Source organism: Peromyscus eremicus, chromosome 12 (assembly GCF_949786415.1).
Source record: "Peromyscus eremicus chromosome 12, PerEre_H2_v1, whole genome shotgun sequence".
Taxonomy (NCBI): domain Eukaryota; kingdom Metazoa; phylum Chordata; class Mammalia; order Rodentia; family Cricetidae; genus Peromyscus; species Peromyscus eremicus.
In genome coordinates, this window is record NC_081428.1 from 35,720,333 (window position 1) to 35,736,643 (window position 16,311).

The 16,311-nt window shown below is 37.3% G+C and overlaps 1 protein-coding gene across 1 annotated transcript in view; it reads left to right on the forward strand.

Moving 5' to 3' along the window:
• The window catches only part of LOC131922440 (ephrin type-A receptor 6), a 902,384-nt gene that overhangs the window by 124,199 nt on the left and 761,874 nt on the right, over window positions 1-16,311 (forward strand). The gene's annotated exons all lie outside the window — the stretch shown is intronic.

Here is a 16,311-nt window from a genome sequence, read left to right on the forward strand (position 1 = left end):
TGTCTTTGATTATTCTTTGGTGAACAGTTATCTTTCTGTGTATCTTATATTAGACATTTTAAACTTATTTAATATATCAGATTAGATATTTAAAACATATTTGATTGACCATCTTAATCTATGTGTCGCTTGCTTCTGTCTTTCCTATTTGTCACCAAGAAACTTCTACTGATGATGGTCAACTGATATATAAAGGAAGTTTAAGTTCTTCTGACTATAAAACCAAACTTCTGTCAGGCTCAGGCTTTACTTTGATATACATTTGGTTATCTTATCACATATCTCAAAACTGGGTGTGGTGATTCATACCTGTGAATCCTGTGCTTTTGAACCTGAAGGAAGAGACTTGCGTCTTGTCTGGTACCCATCTAAGCTACAGAGTGAGACCATGTATTAAGAAGAATCAAATCCACATACATCAAATCTCATTAGACGTGCATAATTTCTATTGTAGAAATGTGTTTTAGTAACTTCATTAATGTTGATTTATTTTCATGAAAGTTAGGAGAAAAAATATTAGTTTTGTAATTGACCTGTTTTATTGATTTAAATCATAACCAAAAAATAATTGTTTAACAAAAATTAAGTCCACAATGTCCAATTTCATATTATACTATAAAATCTTTATGGAAGGAATATTTTAATATTTGGCTAATGATTTTCCTGTCTTCTTGGATATTCTTTTCTTTTCTGAATTCAAGAAATTAAAAGGTATACAGTAGTTGCAGATATGTAAGAATGTGACAAGGATGTTCATTAATTTACTAAGTAGATACACCTAGTATCTGAGAAGGTTAAACAAGCCATTAATCAGAATAGATATAGTCAAGAATAAGAGTGACATGTAAAAGTCTAAGGAGCGCAGATCAGATTAGTCCCCTAAAGTTAATTTGCCTTTCCCACTTTTATTGAGTGTGTACATATAAAGTCCTGAGTCAGTGGGACATTTGTCCTTCATACCATAGCAACCTCTAGTCAGCTACTGCTAACTGAAGTGTGGCATTTGTGTGTGTATGTCCTAGAGAATTCAACATAATGTTAAATAAACTTAATTGTTAGTTACTTTTCTATTACTATGATATGACATTATGACTAAGGCAACTTATTTAATTAAGAGGACTTTACTGGAGACTAACAGTTTCACAGAGTGAGCCCGTGACCATATGGTAGGGAGCATGGCAGCAGGCAAGAAGGCTTGGCACCATAGCAGTTGCTGAGAGCTTACATCTTCAGAAACAAACACGAGGCAAAGAGAGCTAACTGGAAAGGCATGTGCATTTGAAACCCCAAAGCCCACCCCCAGTGAAACTTTGTCCCACAAGGCCACACCTCCTAATTCTTCCCAAAGAGTTTTGACAACTAGGGCAGGTATTCCAACAATGAGACTATGGAGAGCTAGCATTCTCATTGAAACCACTGTATGTGGTGTTGAAATTGAAGCAATTTGTTCTGTTATAACTGATTATTAAATCAGGCATGGGAACATTCTGTTGCTTTATAAATGTATGCTAAATATAAGGTGATCAAGAACCTGACATGATACTGAATGACAGAGAAGCGGTTTCCCCCTTCTTTGTAATGTGTAATCTCTTATTATATAATTTAACTGAAAATATTAACATGAAAATAACATAAAAAAGTATCTACTGGTAGTAAAGGTTACTCAGTTTGTATAAGGATATTGAGATGAGAGGCTATGGATTGCCAATTCCAATTATTTATTATTAGGAATATATTTTGAGGCACATTTTTACCTGTCCTATATGTTGAAGATATTTATTTGTAATCAGTATTATTTATAATAATTATTTAAAATGAAATCATAAGATTGTATTGAGAATTGAGTGGTATTTTATGATAAGTGCATGTAACAATGCTGAAACAATATGTTTATTAGCATATGAAATTATACCACTATAATTAGTTGAATTAAAGGTCAATTGTATGAGAATAATATAGGTAAAGTTTTCATAAGTAAAAATAACATAGGTTAAAAAACATGACAGAAATGAAACATTAAAATTAACATTAAAAGGGAGGGGAAGAGGTTGTGGGGATGCTATTTTATTCATGAAATATTTGACTAACTGTAAACACAGTTTTCAATTGTGTTATTTCTTTTCAATAACTGTTATGGAAATGGCAGATGGCAGTGTTTCCTCCAATGTCATGTCCACTTTTCTTAACTAGAGACGCCATATTTCTGGGATATCTATTCTTCTATGATCATGATTGTAATGATGATAGGAAATTAGATGTTAATGAAAATAATATTTTCTGAAGTCTAGAACTTTAATCTGAAGATTAGCAAAGAAGTCTGACTACTTTGTTGGGAAAACACAAGCTTTTATATTAAAAGTTTTGTATTCATACTGTTAATCCCAATGATCTGAGGAGAAAGACCACTGACCCATATCATCATGGCTAAATTAATTAAAGTAAACAATTAACTAAAGCAAGATTTTGTATTCCTGTACAGAGCTGCCTCTCCATAAGTCAGATTTTAAGAGGTCAGCATTGGGTGTGAGAAAGACAAGGTTTTTGTAGCTCATAAGTAGGATTTGGCAAGAAAAATAGGCAGAGTTACAGAAGCAGAATGTAAGCACGACAATTTAGTCCTAATGACCTCCTAAAACAAAGACATGGCTGTGAGGTGGGCATAACAACAAGTAATCATAACAAGGTAGTCATAACAAGGTAGTCAAAGGTGGTCATATCGCCTTTTGAAACAAGCATAGGCTTGCAAGATGTTTATATATAACTTTTTGAAACAAAGACATGATTGTCATTCCTGGAACAGGCTGTACAGCACAATTTATAGTTAAGGTTACAGGTATGGCATAGTTCAACATTTGAGAAACAAAGGTTTAATCATAAAAGGAATGAATCCAGTTTGTCTTTATTATAAGATGGATTTTAAGCCTAAGATGGAGACAGCCTGATTCTTCAATAAATTCAAGAAACTTTGCATCAAGCCCTTAGTGTTATTTTATTTTTAAAATAATACTTTGTCTTATATATGGCAATATAATTTTCATATAAATAACACCATAATAGAAAGATTTGATATAGCCTTTGTATGTAAGGGGACATAGTAAAAAACCTGACAACATGATAGCTCCATTATTAGGGGTAAGGTTTTTATTAGGAGTAAGAGAGAGACAATATTGAGAGGCATCTGGAAGAGTAAAGAGCAAAGAGAGAAAGAAGTAGACTGGACATGGCCAGGGCTATGGCAAGAGAGCTGGAGAGAGAGCTGGAGCTAGAGACATAGCAAAGGATAGGTGGGGTGGGGGAAGGGCATTCCTTGCCATTATATAGAGAACAAAGCAGTACTGGAGAAAGGAAGCCTGTGGAGGTGTGAAGGGTTAGGTGGCTAGAATGGAGGTTTTGAGATGTACAGCAAGTACTTGTGGGTAGGGACTGAGGAATCCTGGAAGCCAGCATGGTCCTTGATATGCAACAACCAGCATAGACCAATGGAGAAAGAGCCATGTCCCTTCTGCCAGAGGCAAGAAAAAAAATGATGCCTTTTGTGACAGAAGCCAATTTCACAAGTTATTGAGGAATGCTGACTTTCATCTAACTACTATAAATTCTTCTATAGTCCAGCTTGAGTTTATTTCTAGACATATGGACTTCCTGAGACCTAACAGCTTCAAGAAAAGGCAAAAAAGAAAGAACACATCAGGTTACAAAACTTTTTGTCAGAACAAAAGAAAATCACTTTTACTAAATTGGGTCAGTATAACAAATGTATCAAATGTCTGGTCATGTATACTTTCTGTTGTATTAATGGTCAATGGAATTAAATATAAAACCCAGCTCCCCAATCACTGCCTCAAAGAATCCCCCAGTACCTCCCATTTCCCTTAAAAATTGTCCACTTAATGCAATCTATTACAAATACTAAATTTCTATTTAGCAACAACTCAACTTTAAAACTTTTCTGTGTCCTGTCTCTGATGTGGGATGGTCTGTATGTCAAATGTGTTGTTGATTGGTCAATAAATAAGTCACTGATTGGTCAGTGGCCAGGCAGGAAGTATAGGCGGGACTAACAGAGAGGAGAATTGAGAGAACAGGAAGCTGGGTGAAGGAGACACTGCCAGCCGCCATCAGGACAAGGAAGATGTAAAGTACCAGTAAGCCACAAGCCACGTGGCAAGGTATAGATGAATAGAAATGGATTAATTTAAGCTGTAAGAACAGTTAGCAAGAAGCCTGCCACAGCCACACAGTTTGTAAGCAATATAAGTCTCTATGTTTACTTGGTCGGGTCTGAATGGCTGTGGGACTGGCAGATGAGAGAGATTTGCCCTGACCGTGGGCCAGGCAGGAAAACTCTAGCTACAAATGGTGCCCAACGTGGGGCAAGAGTTTCCACCTAAAACCTGAGTAAAAAGATTCTAAAACGGAGCTGAAAACAGTTCCTAGTTGTCTCTTTCAAGTTAGCAGCAGCCTGCGTGTTTGAGCTACTGCTGGCGGGTTCCTAGCGTGCGTGCTTGACCTGCCACCGTATGGCAGGAATGAGGCCTCTGCAAATGGCACATTAAGCTGCGTGATGGATTTAGCCTTTGCTAGTAAAAAACAAAAACAGAGGTTTCTGGGCTGCGTGCTGCTTGGATAAAAGCATTGACCCACGATAGCTCCCAGAGCTGGCGGTAAACATGCACCACAGCCATGTTGGGAAGCTGAAGTGGGCGGAGCCAGCAGCCACAGTGCCAGCGCGGTTTCAGGCTTAGAAGGCTGCAGTTTAAAGCAATAGGCTCAAGCTAATATAAAAAAATAAGCCACGTAAAGATGGCTACCACACAGAGAATTTGGATTATGTTCTCTTTGATATTCGTAACTAAAAAAAAAATTTGATTACAAAAGCTGTTGAGTTATGCCAAAATGTATATTTTAAAGGTACCTTGACTTCAAAGTTTGGATGTAAGGATATGTTGCTTTGGAAAAGAGTCTCTTTTGTTTCCACAGAAAGCCAGAGGCTATGGATTTGTTCCAGATTAAGATACATCCAATTTGACCAGCCAAGACCCCCTGAAAGGTCTCCGATGACCCCATGGCTGAGATGATCCAACATCCAGAATGGTTTGAAGGCAACTGGCTCAGACGATACACTCTCATGGACTATTCCATAATCCTAAAAATTTTCTTTGTATCCCCATAAGATACAACGCCCCCCTCCAGCAGGAAGTAGTAAGAAAAGCTACGCCCAAATTCCCAAATATACCAAGCTAACTTTGGAGATGTATAAAGGTTAAAACCTTCCTTTTTAAGAAAAGAAAAGGGGAAGTGCTGTGGGATGGTCTGTATGTCAAATGTGTTGTTGATTGGTCAATAAATAAGTCACTGATTGGTCAGTGGCCAGGCAGGAAGTATAGGCGGGACTAACAGAGAGGAGAATTGAGAGAACAGGAAGCTGGGTGAAGGAGACACTGCCAGCCGCCATCAGGACAAGGAAGATGTAAAGTACCGGTAAGCCACAAGCCACGTGGCAAGGTATAGATGAATAGAAATGGATTAATTTAAGCTGTAAGAACAGTTAGCAAGAAGCCTGCCACAGCCATACAGTTTGTAAGCAATATAAGTCTCTATGTTTACTTGGTCGGGTCTGAATGGCTGTGGGACTGGCGGATGAGAAAGATTTGCCCTGACCGTGGGCCAGGCAGGAAAACTCTAGCTACATGTCTCTTTCTCAATTTACAGGAGTAACAGACACTAAATGTTGAAGAAACTGAAATAGGCCTACTTTTCTAAATCTATACACTTTTTCTCATTACTCATATTTGTGTTCGATCCATAGTAACCATCCCAGTGTCCTCGGACACCTTTTCTCTATGACTTTTAGGGAATCTCTCATTCTCCTTCTTGGGTCTGGCCCAAATTGCTCACACCATCATTCACATGCTGCTCCCTCATCTGCAGCTAAAAAGACTGAGCATTTAGGCAATGACAGTCACTGATTTACCCAGGCCCCTGAGTACCTTGTGCACATGACTGTAAGCTCTGTATTGCCCTGTTCTTCAGAGGTACCTAAGTGTGTTTCTCTTCTTCATGAGACTGTAGAGTTAAGGAGTCAAGGTCTGAAACTTTTTTTTTCAGTTGAATATGTTAGTGTTGGGGAAAAAATATGACTGTTGTTTTCCACAATTAATTTCTACTATTTCCCCTTTTTTCCAAAAGCATATATTTTCCACACATACCATGCTTGCTATGCTAATCACACATAGTGTTTCTAAAATGTGAGAATTTGCATTTTTATATTCAATTTAATATTTATGGCATTGTAAAGCAAAGATGATATGATTAATATCAATAGTAACTGAATCATTTTCTATTGAGAAGTTGCTCTTATTTGATCATTTAGTACTTCTGATGGTGAAAACTACGTACCATTTAACAATCTGTAATTTTAAAACTCTCCATATGTGTTATAATTGTTTTTTTTTTTTTTTTTTTTTTTTTTGGTTTTTCGAGACAGGGTTTCTCTGTGTAGCTTTGCGCCTTTCCTGGAACTCACTTGGTAGCCCAGGCTGGCCTCGAACTCACAGAGATCCGCCTGGCTCTGCCTCCCGAGTGCTGGGATTAAAGGCGTGCGCCACCACCGCCCGGCCTTTTTTTTTTCTTTTTTTTTTTTTTTTTTTTTTTTTGGTTTTTCGAGACAGGGTTTCTCTGTGTAGCTTTGCGCCTTTCCTGGAACTCACTTGGTAGCCCAGGCTGGCCTCGAACTCACAGAGATCCGCCTGGCTCTGCCTCCCGAGTGCTGGGATTAAAGGCGTGCGCCACCACCGCCCGGCCATAATTGTTAATTCCAAAGATAGGAGGAGAAAGACCACCAACCCAAATCATTGTGGCCAAAGTAATTAAGGAAGGCAATTAATTAAAGCAAGCTTTTTAATTCATGTACATGCTGCCTCCTCTCAAGGCAGGTTTGAATGGTCAATATTGAATGTGAGGAAGACAAGGCTTTTATAACACAGGAGTAGGAGGTTTCTAAATGGGGTATTACCAGGAGAAATAGGCAGAGTTACAGGAGTAAAATGTCCTAACAAGTTAGTCCTAATGACCTCCTGAAACAAAGACATGGTTGCAAGGTGGGCAAACAAGGTAGTCATAACAAGGGAGTCATAAGTGGTCATATAACCTTTTGAAACAAAGGTAGTGTTGCAAAATGGTTATAACAACTTTATGAAGCAAAGAATGCTATTCCTGAGACATTTGGTATAGAACTAGTTGTAGTTAAATTTATGAATTGGGCATAGCCCAATCCTTTACAGACAGAGGTTTAATCATAAACAGGAATGAACCTAGTTTGTCTTGATTATAAGATGACTTTCAAGTCTAAGATGGAGGCAGGCTTGTTTTTCATAATCTCTTCCTTCTTCCAGTGAGGCAAACTGTTAAAGTTGCTTTTATATAAATGAGGAGATGGCCACTCCATTGTATGGTTGAGGGGAAGCTTTTTATTGTAGATGAGAGGGAGAAAATAGCCAGGAGGCATCTGAAACAGTCCAGAGGAGAGAAAGTCGCAGACTAAATATGGCCAGCAGACTAGACTGGGCCATGACAAGAGAAAGAGGGAGGGAGAAGATAGATAAAGACAGAGAGCACGTGAACAAAGGAGACCAAGAGAGAGAGGGTCTAGAAAGCACATAGCCAAAATAGTAGGGTTATAAGGAAGATAAGCTAGGGAGGGAAGCCCATGAGCTAAAGTAGTTTAGGGTAGGGATCCAGGTGAGAAGAGCTGAGAAGAGCCAAAGGTACTTGTGATAGTGAGGTAACAAGGACTACAGGGGTCCAGCCCCCCGATAGCCCTCTTACAGGGTCCAGGAAGAATCTGCAGCAAGCTGATAATCTAATCTTTGACAATATTAAATGGATCTATGTAGACAAAACTCTTTAGTTCAATCGCTTTATTTTTCTGAGTCAATTCTCTCTCTACATGGCTTCAGTTCTGGTCTCACTCTCAGATCCTCTGTGTCCCTTCTCCTTCCGTCCTTTCATAACTAACTCCTTTTCATCTCTGTCCTCATCAGCATCCTCCTTCCCCTCCATCTTTGTTCCTTCCCCTTCTATCTGGAACTGGTCTCTCTCCTACCCACAGCCTGACTCTTACAACACACTGCAAAGGGTCCTTACAAGAGCTATGATGGCCAGCTTCATTTGCAATCCAAAAGGGGAGTGAATAGAGGAGGAGGGGTCAGATAAGGCCTGGAATAAGTTAGAAAGGGAGTTTATGTGCTCAAAATATATTCTTATAAGTGGTTAGGTGAAACATTACGAGTCTATCATAAATGTGCTCAAACTACAATCTTACAGGTGGTTAGGTAAAAGAGTCTATAAGTCACTAAAATAAAACTGCACTTTTTCCTATGCTGCCATATGCTGGTAGGGCCAGGTAACTCTGCTTGGAGTTAGAAAACCTGCTTCATAGCTACATTGCTTGCCTGGTATGCAAAAAATAAAATAAAATAAAAAATAAACATAAATCCTTTTGTTCTGAGTCAATTGCTCTGGAATGCCATTTGGGCTGTGAGAGAAAGGAGCTTCATTTGCACAAGAAACAAAGCTATGCACCTAGAGTCCCCTGTCTCCTAGGTGATGTCTCTGGAAGGGTGTTTACCTTAATTCAGGAGACTTTGCAGTTTTGGCCTAGGATGTTTGAGAAGAATTTCAAGTAAAATACACTAGTAAAAGTTCTTAGAGCAGTTATGAGTGCATACGAAATTCATAGCAGGAAACAGCTGATGTATTAAAAGCCAAATAACACCAAATACTCCTTGAGATTTTGCTTCATCCTCTGGAAGGCCCTTAGCTTCTTCCAGGTATTAGTTTTGTCATAATCAGCTGAATTCTTACTACAGTCTTGCAGTGCAGCCTGAGTTTTGGTGTGCTAATAGGCACCACAGATAGTCATTCCTCCAGAGTTTCTTTTGGATCTGACAGCTCTCAAATTTATTTATTTATTTGTTTGTTTATATTTATTTATTTATTTGTTTATTTATTTATTCATTTATTTTTCCCGAGACAGCGTTTCTCTGTGTAGTTTTGGTGCCTGTCCTGGATCTCACTCTGAAGCCCAGGCTGGCCTCAAACTCACAGAGATCCACCTGGCTCTGCCTCCCGAGTGCTGGGATTAAAGGCATGCACCACCACCACCTGGCAGCTTTCAAATTTACATAGGTAGGCTGAGAGAAGCATCACATGGTTGGCACAAGCACTGAAGAGGCTGAGGCAGGATGACAACTTGTGTTTGATGTCACATTGTCCTATATAGTATGCTCTAAGCTACCCTCTACTACATTACATGACCCTGTCTAAAAAAAAAAAAAAAAAAAAAGATATTACATAATAGTACATTCAAATGATACCAATGTATAAGAAATAAACTTTGAAAATATCTGTCTTCTGATTTTCTCAAAACAGCAATTTAATATCTACCTTTTGAACATTTTAAACAAAGGAAAATTGTCCATTTCTACATATTCTGTAGATGTCCCTTTGCACCTAACAATATCTCATAGGTAACCTCCTATATCAGCATAGGCTGATCTGTCTCACACTTGACATTTTCTTTTTGTCTGTAATCCTCCATATCCAAACCACTAACAGACACTTATAGACCTCCCTGTAAATCTATATTAGAGTCATTTCCCATCATATAGCTATTCTAACCCAGGTTCTATCTCCTTTCACCTTTCAGGAACATTTAAACTGATATTCCCTGCTTGTCTGCCTCTTTCAGACTGTAACCTAGTCAGCAGCTAGAATGACCCATTAAAAATGTTAGCCAGATCTTGTGATTTTTATGGCAGACTCCTGCTGTGCTTATCTTCTTAGTATCAAATGGCAGTATCCCCTTTGTAGCCTGCCAGCACCCTAGTGATCATACTTCCCCACAGGTCTCTTTGAATCACTTCTCACCACTCCCACCCTTTAAACTGAGCTCTAGTCACACTGTCCCCTTAAGTTTCTCAAATAAACTCTGCTAGCTCTTTTGCCTTTTGATCATGCCATTTTCTCTTCCTCTCAAGTTCCCCACGTTCCTCCTTGGTTTGCACTTTAGTCAGATTTCAAATATCACTGCCTCAGAGAAGTGATCTCCATTATCTATTAAAAGTACACCTCTCTGTTCACTCATCCTTACCTTACCTTACTTCAGTTTTCTCTGTAGCACTTTAACCTTGATTTTTTTTTCCGCTTTTTATTTTCTTTATTTATACATGATCTGAAATTTATATACTTTACAAAATTAGAAATTTTGTCTTGTATAAACATTTTTACTGGTATGCACTTTAAGAATACTGTTTGGTGGAAAATAGGTTCTTACTAAATATTTATTGAATGAGTAATTATGTAATTTAAAGAATAATGAAGTATATTAACATCTATGATATTTTCATAAATATAAATAACCATAACATTTCTGTAATGCTAGTGCAGATATTTCATTTGTTTCAATTTTTCACTATTGGAAATGTTAAGTGAATTATTGTTATATACTTTATACAACAATTTTCTAGTACTAGAAATACTATATCTAAAAGTACACAAATTTTGATGTTGATGCATGTTGACAGGCTATCCTCCAAAACAATGGATCATATGAATCTTTATAGTCCTGGATGCTTTTATCCTTAGCTATATTATACCTCTTACATATTTATTCAGATTTGTATATCTATGCTAACTTTACTTTTATTTGCATATGTGAATTGGCTCCACATTTATTCATACTGTTTATGGTATTTTGACGCCTATGGAAGGGATATTTATGGCATTCAGTAATATGTATCTTCCAAGGACATATAAAGGGAACTGTTACCAGGATATGATGAATTTTCACTAAAATTGTAGAAATTATGATGTTTGTGTTCCATTATGCCAGTATACATAAAGACTTCTCTATTTTCATTGCATTTCAAAACTATAAACAGGAATATATGATCTTTATAAACATAGGTTGGGCTTGGGCTTCCTCTGTGAAGTGTCTCTTTGTGTGCTTGCTGTATGTGTGTTTCCTTACCCCTAAAAAAGGTCTTTCTTTATTGGCAAAATCAAACACAAACCATTGGGCAGTGGTGGTGCATGCCTTTAATCCCAGCACTCAGGAGATAGAGGCAGACAGATCTCTGGGAGGTTAAGGCCAGTCTGGTGTTACAGAGCTAGTTCCAAAACAGCCAGAGCTGTTACACGGAGAAACCCTGTCTTGAAAAACCAAAAAAGCAAAACAAAACAAAAAAACACACATACACACAAACAAACAAACAAAACCACTGTAGAATATGGACAAGTGTAGAAACAAACAAATTTAGAAATAAAAGTTGAAGTTGGTGCTTATTCATTATAAAGTATTTTTACCTTAAAAATGAAAATCAATGATTAAAAAAATCTGATACAGAATGAAATATCATTTTATTATCCATGTTAGTAAATCCAATATTTTCCACTTTCTTATGCATTATGTTAATGATTTTTCAGATGAATGCATTTTAATTAAAAGGCAGTTGTCAATTGAAAAGTGTTACTCACAAGCAGGCACAAATACAAACTACTGTCTAAATGATATTTAAAAATGCTTTGAAGAAATCATCAGAGGAATCTTTTTGTAGTAGCTGTAAAAGATACAGTGTATAAAATGGATCTTTTTTCAGGTGTAGGACTCAGTATTCAGTAGGAAAGGGACACATGAGCTTGTGTCCTCTTCATCCCAAAGCTAATGTCTCATCAGGTCAGGGTCAAAGGTTGATAAGTTAAAAAAATATTCCACAGTGTAAAAGGAACATAAAATTCGATCTTAGAACATTATTCAGTTAAGTATAAATCTTTTCACAAGAATCCTTCCAAGGGTTCTGAAGAATCAACGACCCATATACACAGAGAAGTGGCTGAGGGTGGTAATTAGAAGAAATTGTTCCCATCATATTCTCTGGTCTTCAAGTTATTGAGAAACTGCTGGGATAGGGTGCATAGGTCAAAATAACTACTTCTGATCAGTAAATTAAAATGTTGCAGAACACACTGGCAGCCATGACCCAGCTAACCGACTAAACAAATTTCTAGTATATATGTTTCAAGTAGAAACAAACGATACATTTACCCCAAAGCTGGAAGCCAGCTATCAGAATTTTTAACTTCTGAGAGGAAAATTAATAGATGGAGTCTGCATTTTCACTCCTTGTAATTGAGTGTTAGGATTTTGCAATACAAATAATATATGCATGTCAACAGTTTATTATAGCATTGAGAATTCCTTGAACAGTGGCTATTGGCCTCCTCTCTTTCAGGAAAGCATTAAGATAAAATTTTGTTAAAAATTGAGAAGCATCAATTGAGAAAATGCCTCAGTAAGATTGTCCTGTTGGTAAGACTGTGGAATATTGCCTTGATTATTGATTTATGTTGGAGGCCCATCCCACAGTGGGTGGAGTCACCCCCAGGCAGCTGGTCCTAGGTTATGAGAAAGCCTGCTGAGTAACCCATGCAGTAAGAAAATAAGTAGCATTCCTACATGGCCTCTGCATTAGCTCCTGCCTTCTGCATTAGTCCTGACCCTGTTTGAGTTCCTGCCCAAACTTCTCACTGTGATGGACTGTGACATGGAACTGTAAGCTAAAATAAACTCCTTCTTCACCAAGTTGTTTCATTAAAGCAACAGAAACCCTAATGAAAGCAACAGGTTTAGAAAAGCTGCAGCACAGTTATGTGAAAAACATAAGTTGGATGAAGTGAAATACAGATTTAACTAAAGTATATTTAACACAGTGAGAATAATGTGGAGAAAAATATAGATACTGTTAAACATGAGTGAATAGTCACAAAAACTGAAGAGGATTTGGAAAACAATAATGTGGTAATATTGTAGATGAAAGGAAAGCAAGATTGGGCACAGAAGAAATTTGTGAGGTTGCAAAGAATACATACAATATAAGAAAGAGAAAAATTGTGTGTTGGTCATGTCAAATGGTTAAAGACATGACCATTAATCATGGAGCTTCCCAAAGTAATTTTGAAAATGCTAACTAAATAAAGATATAAAATGTGAGCTTTAATAACTAGAAATCTCTTTACATATAGTAAAGCTTTACTCATTTTCAATAACAAGCTATTTTACCATAAATGGGATCTGTTCTTTAAATAGACCAGAAACTAAGAGACTTGTCTAACAGAAAAGTACAATGGAAATTAATTCCTGTCATTGCATCTCTGGTGGGATTGTAAAAATAATAACATGTCTGGGGGAATATAAGTCTTAACTTACTTCTTAGTAATTAATAAAACAATATTTTTTAAAAATGTTCATTTTGCCAATTTAAGTACAAAGAAGTATCCTAATGACATATGAATTAATTTTCCCTTTCAAGCTAAGCTAATAGACCACAAAAACTAGAGAATAGATAATAAAATTATGCCTTACATGATGACATCAAGGGACAACAGTTTAGTATGTAGGATTGTTCTCAATGTTTCTGGTAAATCTGACTCAGTTTCTCAGTAGATATCAGACTCTTCCTTCCAACTTTTCTGCCGTGTTTCCTTTAAGATTTCTGACTCTCATTTTATTTGCCAGTTCTCTGACTTTGAGAAGTGTGGTGGTTCAGCTTGCATATAGCTCGCTTTCTTTAGGTATAGAACAAGTCTATTATTTCATTGAACTTCTGTGAATGGTGTATGTGAAGCCTTTATTGTTTGTACTCATTCAATAAAAATGATAAATAATATTAATCAAGTGCCATTAATATTAGTGATAAATATGACTTCAGTTTTCTTGAGCGTGTTCTTTTTCAGAGGGTAAGATAGACAGCAGTAAAAGTTACCTTGCAGCCCTGAATTTTGGTTATTGCTAAAATATGGTGTCTTGTATGGGTGAATCTCCTGTAATTGTTTTGCTTATATGTTAATGGTTGTGTGTGTTTCATAGTGATTTTCAAATGGACTATTGTGGGATCCCAGCTCCCACTTTTAGTGGAGTTCTTAGGTAGAGGAGAGAGGAATGAGGAAATATCAGATAGAAAGAGAGACCTAGCCAATGAGAAGAAAGACAGAAACATGGGATAGCTTCGGGAAGGCCTGAATCAATACCCAACAGCCTCAAAGATTTATTCAAAAGGCTTTTTATAACATGCCAACAGGAAAGGCAAAAGACTACCCCTTTGTAAGATCAAAGCACGCTGTACAGCCAAGTGTAGACCCTTCCAAACACCTGCTAAACACTCCTGTGACCAAAGAATTTCCTTATGCAGCCCTGCTGGGTAAAGCTCAGATTCTCTGACCCTGAGTAAGTTCTCACTAGGAAAGCTCTGTGGGCGCTTACAGACCATGATGCAGCAAGTTGGCAGTAGGGATCAAGTAGGGTGGCTATAGCAGAGCTAGGGAGCTTTGATGATGGTTTGAATTGTTTTTAGCAATATGGATGAAGGAAAATATACACATTATGCAGATGTTCACAAAGTAAATCTAATATGAACAGCTATGGCACATGTGTCTTTTAGAAATGGAAAGTAATACTGACACCTAAATTTTGATCTTGGTTTTCAAATGGATTATTGTCACACTCATTAAGATAGCTGTGTACCACAAGACCATATCAGTGGATAAATACTGTGAAGGGATGTTTTTCATGCATAGTGATAACATGGATGGGGGCAATTTCATTAGGCTCCACCCTTAGATGGAGAACTACAGACAGACAATCAATAACTATTAATAAAGTGAGATTCAGCCTTTGCTACTGATGAACCCTCTGATAGGTTATCTAGTCTCAGCGTTCACCCCTAAATTACATACACATATAATATATGCATGTGTAGCTGGAGCCTTCTCCAGTCCCACTCGGACCCACAGCCGCTCAGACCCAAGTAAACACACAGAGGCTTATATTAATTAAAACTGGCTTAATGGCTCAGGCTTCTTGCTAGTTAGATCTTACATCTTAAATTAACCCATTTCTATTAATCTATAAGTTGCCATGTGCCTCGTGGCTTACCAATATCTTACATCTTGTTTCTCATGCCGGCAGCTGTCAGCATCTCCTGACTCAGCCTTCCATTTCCCAGCTCAGCTGGTAGAGCATGAGACTCTTAATCTCAGGGTCATGGATTCATGCCCTATGTAGGGCACCAGATATTGGTGGAAGTATTAGGGCAACTCTACATAGTTAAAAGGGAGGTTTATTTTGTGGGGTAAATTACAAATAAAGGGATAGGTTACAGGGTCCAGGAAAGGTGTAGTGCAGTCCAGCAGTGTTCTCTGGGAACTCTGCTTGTTCTACCTCCAGTGTTCAGGATCCAGGAACCAAGAGAGTCGGCACAACCAGATCTCAGGTCTTAAGGGCATCTGTCTCGGCACCGCTTTGTAGGCATAACAGTTACCAGAAGCCTCAACAGAGGTAGTATTTTCAGGTCAAATCTGGAACAGCTACCCACTACATATGTGTATATATATTATATATTATATAATATATATAATATATATATATATTATGTATATAGAGAGAGAGACAGAGACAGAGAAGGAGAGACAGAGACAGAGAGACAGAAAGACAGAACAATAAATGGGCTCAGTAGAGAGAGAGAGAGAGAGAGAGAGAGAGAGAGAGAGAGAGAGAGTGTGTGTGTGTGTGTGTGTGTGTGTGTTTGTGTGTGTTGAGAGTTAGGTAGAAAGGCCAGGTATCTGGGTTTAAATCACATAGTTAGATATCACCTAGTAAGAATATATGGGCATACACATGTAACATATGATTAGTTCATGCCAAGCTAAGTTTTCCTGTTATTAAATGATAAGCATCCATCCTTTCATTAACATGAATTGGGTTCAAACCTATGTTCTGGATATACTACACATTAGATATTTCAGTCTATTTTCTCCTACATTTATGAATAAAAACTATTTCCTAAATACTGGACCTTTTAATTTACCTTTGTATTTTGAAATTGAGAATCAAATGTATCTCTTGTTTCATAAAGACTTTATAAATGAGGGATGTGAAATCTGAAAAGAATCCTACATCATTCCAAATTGCATCAAAGGCAAAACTATAATAGAATGTTAAGTACTGTCTTGCTTTTAGCTCATGTTGACAAATTCTGTTTTGTAAGTCAGATGAAAGGTACAAAGGAAGCACTGTATGGAAAGACTGAATATCCTGTCATTATTTGACACATGGAGTCCATTTTTTCCTGTAACTAATTTTTACCATGTTTTTTTGAGTACTACAAAATTCACCAACATTTCCTCTACTTGAAAGCTGTTCAGCTCTTAAAGACAACATCTTTTTTTTTCCTTTTTTTTTTGCAATACAGTTCA